The following is a 6177-nucleotide window of genomic DNA, read 5'->3' as shown; positions in this document are numbered from 1 at the left end:
TGGAGTGACGGCTGCTTCTGTCCGTCTTCCTGTTTCTGTTACATGGAGCATTAAAACCAATACCTCGTTGATAGAACATCCACTCACCCTCTCTTGCTGTTTCTAAGAGAAGAATACAAATGCTTGTGGGCAGTTATATCACAAAAGAAGACCTTGATTTGACCAGAAGTAGCGATCCATACTTGGCGTGCGTAATCCGACACTCCGCTGTTGGTAAGGTAGGAATGTATGCGAGTGTGTCTCTGTGTGTCTGTTCTGGTTTGTTTCACACTGGACCTATATAGTGGATCTATGTTAAATCCTTTATATAGAAAGACATAACGTGCGGTTCGACAACACTATGAATACATAAAGGACGAGGAGACCGGTTGGAATGACTATGGTAGTGACCACTGGGGGTATCACTTTACTGCACAGTAAGGACATGAGACACCTGTGAATAACCTCTTCAAAAAAAGTTGAGATTCATGTCATTGCCTGAGCAACATTTCAAAGTTCTCTGCTGGACTTTTTTCCTCAAAAAGCAGCATGTTGCCATTGGGGGCTAATTTCCATCATTCTCTTCAGTGCCGTCTCCAGGCTGTGTTCCCCGAGTGATTTATGGGTAAACATAGACTATAATCGAGCTCACCTTGAGTGCGTGAGGTTGTGTGTATGGCATATTCAGTCACGGCCAAGATCAGGAGGAGGGAGACATGGATTGAAAGGGTGAGACTCTGCCTCATTCCTGAGGGGCAGTGGTATATATCACGTCCAGATGTGTCTGCAGGTTAGGGTGGACACTGTGATCGCTTCCTTCTGTGCCCCGATGCTTTACTGCTGCTGCTGCACAGTATCATCCTGCTTGGAAAGAAAAATTGAAGCATCCCAGCTGGTCTCTTTTAAAGCATTTACAATCGATATTTTTCTATTAACAATGGACCTCTGTAGTGACAAGTACTTCCCCTCTGGTCTATGGTTGTTTTTTCTATATCTCTATACTGTTTTTGATTATTTCTTGGGCATTTACCAAAAAAACACCCTAAAAACCTTCTATACACTGCCCCTACTGCACCACATGCTCCTTAGTTGTCAGATTAAGCGCCAACAAACAGTCAATGCTTATGGTGAAAAACAATGTCCAACAAGTAGTAATAAAAAGGAAATTGGCTGATACCAGTCTATCATTCAATAGCAGATGTAGGGCATATGTTGTCAAGATATTGAAAAGAAGAAAACCCATGTGCAAAGCCTTTTTGAAGAAGTGCAGGGATGAAGCCGGCACCTTTGTTCCAGGGATAAATGCTATGTTCACACCATAGATTGTATAGAATGATGAACAACGTGTCTCCACTTCTTCCTGTTGTGTAAAAATGCTATTGACGTCATTTTGAGCCCTAGTCTGCACAGTATTGATCATATTGTGGAGATATGGTATCAAGATCTCTCCACACACTCGATCAATAGTAAGTCTCAGTTGTCAATCCTTCTGTCAAATAACCGCAACAAATGAAGCTTACTGGAAAAACATTATTGCTTGACAGAAACCATCTTTGAGGAAAAGGTTATTTGACGTGAACTTTGACTTTTTAGTTTTGCCCATGTTCCATCCAATAACATAGAGGAGGCAAACTGTGTGACATATACTGCTGCCAGCCACCAGGGGGTAATCAAGATGATTTGGCTTCTGTTTTTGGGAGTTGTCATATTGCCCATCTTTATAGTCTATGGGATACATGCCCTACATAATTTGTGCATGTACTGAACTTTTTTTAAACTTCCACAAATATACATTTTACAAAAGAAATTCTACATAAAACGTCCAGTATCATGACTCTCCTCGGACTGTTGCAGTTTCCTTTTGCTGTATTTTTAACTTATCCTGCTCCAGAGGCTGATTTAATTTGTGTGCACTCTGTTTCTATTTACAAGAATGCTGGAAGAGTTGAAAATAACTAAATCATGAAACATGATGTAACCAGGCCAAAGTTTACAAATTACACACAGTGACAAGTCTATGATGACTTACTTGTAGAATCAGTACTCCTGATACTCCCCATGCTCAGAGGACTGAGTTTTCTTCAGGCAGCAAATGACAGCTCTGTCAGGACTCCTCTTACTTCCTGACTGTGAACGGAATGAGGTAATGCTGAACACTCTCTTTTCCACTGCAGCTCAATGTTCCTGAAGCCAAACCGTCAACCTCTTTATCTCACCTTAATCATGCTAACGCTGCATCATGGCACACACCCAGATATGAGATTATGCACCATCGATATTAATTTTCTTTCACCAGAGAAGAGTTAGGGCCGCCGCCTCCCACGAACCCTGGTACCAAAATACAACACAAGCAAATACTCACATTACTACTTACTACTAATAACACAAGCACATACTCACAACATTACCAAATTCTCACAACACAACCAATTACTCACTAAATAAGCAAATACTCACAACACTACCAAAGGCATATAATATGCACGCGATAAATGCTATAGGTTAAAAGCATATATTTGCAAATAACATTTCTAATTCATGTGATCACAATCTCATTTTCCAACAACACTGAGGGATAGACAACTTTTGTCCTTTGCAAGAATATATGGCAAAGAGGATTAAAGCCCATGAAACAAACAGACAAGCACATAAATCACAAAGCCACTAAAATAATCCTCATGTTTGTCCTTCAGTGCAAACCTAGTTCTTCATTACTGCAAGATAAGATAAGGATCTCTGCCATTTAAGAAGAACCAGGTCATGGGAACAGGATCAGTGAAGAAGAACCCGAACATACATTAAAGGGCACAAAGAGTCCCATGACTGATGCTAATGGCAGAGCAGAGTTGATAATGTTACTGAGGACTGCACGCCATGCAATCATTACACCTCAACCTCGTGGGTAAAACAGGCTGATGTGGTTGCGTGGAAGCACAAATCCACAAGTTGACAGAGATATTCTTTTAAATACTACCTTAAAGCCCACCTTAAGCCTTTTTATGAGTAAGTGTAAACACTGCTGCCACATGTTTTCAGCGGGCATGACACGCACGCACGTTTCCAGACAGGCTCGCACGGGCGGGGATTGCACACATACGCTCAGGCACATCTGCGGAACACAAGTCCTGATTAATGTGTGTAGAAGTTTGAAAGAAAGGGGCTGAGCCTTTGATATCTGTGTATCTGTGTTTTCATTACAAGGCCACCTACTCTGCACTATTTATACACTGTACTACAAACATAATCCGCATAGGGGGAAGAGAAGCGGGAGGAGAGGAAGAGTCTGCTGAGATCGGGTGCAAAGTAGAGGGGGAAATATGTGAGGATTTAATTAATAATGCGGATTAGCGAGCGAAAATAATTACGTAGTGTAATGACAGAGAGGAAGCTGAGGTATTTAAGCTTTGAACAATGACAAATGGCTTCTGATCGTGTCCCTGCAAGTGACCTGTGTTTTATGTTTGTTTGTATTTGTCCAATCCTCGAGGTGATCTGTGTGCCTCATGCGGTGGCCTGCTGTGGATCAGGTTCGCTGCCCCTGTGTGTGTCCCAGCCACAAACCCCACCCCCCCCCCCATTGGTGGGCCGGCGTGATGGATGATGCCTGGAAGCTCCAGAGCTGCTGTGTTTTCACGTGAGTGCTGTCTGAGCACCTTCTGGAGACAGCTACGGATGATGGATGGATTTGGAGTTTGTGTGCATATGTGTGGATGAGTTTGGGTGTAAATGAACGACAGCCCGCTGATGACTGTTGTGTTTCAGGTGTTATTCTAGCATTATTGATTATAGGGTGACAGACGTGTGAAGCAAAGCTATTTAATACTGTAGCGGAGAGAGCGCTGAAACACATGCCTACACACCTCCTTCCTTAGAGACGTGTTTGTTCAAACCCCCCCACTTCTCCTATAGAGTTACAAACCATATACCAAGGGTAGGATGGAAGGCCCAGTTTGGGTTGCAGCTTTTACTTGTGACACATTGACCTCAATGAAAATGGTCATCCATCAATCTAAAGCACAAGACAGGTATGAGTTTACAGGCCTGAACAAAAAACAAGGACAAAGCCGGAGAAACTAAATGTGATTGTTTGTCTTTTATGCAAAGTTTAGCTGGAAAACCTCTTATGATCCGTGATGAAACACGACTGAGTCTGTTTGGCTGAACTGAAGCACAGGGTCACATGGAGATAAACACGGACTTTGGCCTTTTAACAATAAAATTCCTGCATAACAGGCCTAACATGGAGATGCTAAGTGGGTATAATGTGCACCATGTTTATCACCTTTACAGTGTTTCAGGTTTAGCTTTGAAGGTGTTTGGTTCTACAACTAAATAAGAATGAAGCTCACTAGAGCATAAACCTCTGCCAAGGCTCAACAGAACCCAGAACAGATATTTGGCCTCTGAACACGCCTGATTCTTTCATCGAGATCCACAAATCATTCACTGGGAAACGGGTGAAAATGTCAAAAACCTGGCATTGGTGAAGAGTGAAAAAACAACAACATTCTGGCTCCACCCCTTTGAGCGGATCAATGCCAAAAAATTAAACGGTTCTTTCATGGCCCATGTCCCATCTTTCAAGCAGGTTTCATGGAAAGCCTTTCAATAGTTTGTATGTAATCTTGCTCACAAACAAAGACACAAATGGACAGGGGCATAAACATAATCTCCTTGGCGGACGTAATACATTTTGACCTGATGATGATGAGGGGACCTTTCAATCCTTAGTACAATTCCTCCTGATTTGGACATATGCACATTCCAAATTTAAGTCTCAATTTAATGGTGGTGTCAAGGGGAAAGAACCCAGTATCATTCTAATTCATCCCTTGGGGACCATTAATTTAATTAATCCAAAACTAGATATAGTTTGAAATAAAATCTAAATCTGGATGTTTGAGTTTCACACACACTCTAGGGTAGAAGTGATACACTTCATGTCTGTGACGAGCAAATCAAAAGACGTCAAAAATGAATGTGCCTCAAAACTGTATGCTCTTCTGTAGTTTTTGCTCTTCTGTAGTTTTTATTCCTTTCATGTTTTTCCTTTTCTTCTTGTCCTGAAGGGATCTTCCTTCATTGAGGGAGTTTCCGCTCAAATTAGAGAGTCTTACACTCAATGCATTCATTCCTTCTATTTCTCGTCCATCCATCTCTTTTGGCTCCAAGGTAAAGATCAAAGCTAAAGGCTTGTTGAAATCTTGTCTTTTACTCGACAAATGCGGATTATTTTAATATCTTTTCATTATTGTAAACAAAGTAAAAATAATAAAACATTTTGTTTTAAATAATGTTTAAGCAGCCTGAGGGTTTTATTTCACCTTGACCACATTTCTGATGAATTACTTCCTATACTGACACTAGATGTTAATTGCCATATTAGCCATTTCAGTGTTTCTCCTCCAGCTCTCTGTTTCCAGATCTTTGTATCGGGACAATGAAATGGTTTCAGCTGTGACAACAACGATGTCCCGAAGCAAATAAATTGAGTAATTGATACGAAGGGGGCGACTCAATACCTCCGCAGAGGTGAACAGGGGGCTAGTAGAGGATGAACCCTAAGTTCAGCTTCTGGAAAATCTTCTATTCATAACCAAAGGCCGGAGGGGGAATACAATCCGTGGCATGTTTTCATTTGGTCAATTGTGCGAATGAATGCTGAGATTTGGTGTCACACACACACACAGACACACAGACATACACACACACACACACACACACACACACACACACACACACACACACACACACACACACACACACAGACAGACATTAGGTGTGTCGGCTCTCGGTTTCCCCCACCCTAAACCACCCTCAACCCCACCCGGAAAGTGCAACTTCCTCCCCCATTCATCTCGCTGCGATTTTGTTTTATTTCTCAGGAGCTGTTTTACAAACTCATTTGTCAAGCCACACAAAGGTTTATTGAGCCCTGTGAAACCAAGCTTAGGAAAACAGTGGAAAGTCTCTCTTTTATACACAGAGATTACAGGATTATAAAAACAGTTAGGTTGCGAGGTTATTGTATTGAGGCCAACTGCAAACCACAGAAAGGATGAAACACAGACCTTTCAGTGTCAGAATGAAACTCTGTCTATATTGGAAACAGTCGAATGCAGTCAGTATTATTCATGTGGGTGTTTCCACAAAACGCATAATCATTATGAATTCCTTTTTATCACAGCAGCGTGCGTC

This window comes from Limanda limanda, chromosome 16 (genome assembly GCF_963576545.1).
Source record: "Limanda limanda chromosome 16, fLimLim1.1, whole genome shotgun sequence".
Classification (NCBI taxonomy): Eukaryota; Metazoa; Chordata; class Actinopteri; order Pleuronectiformes; family Pleuronectidae; genus Limanda; species Limanda limanda.
This window is presented reverse-complemented; position numbering follows the sequence as displayed.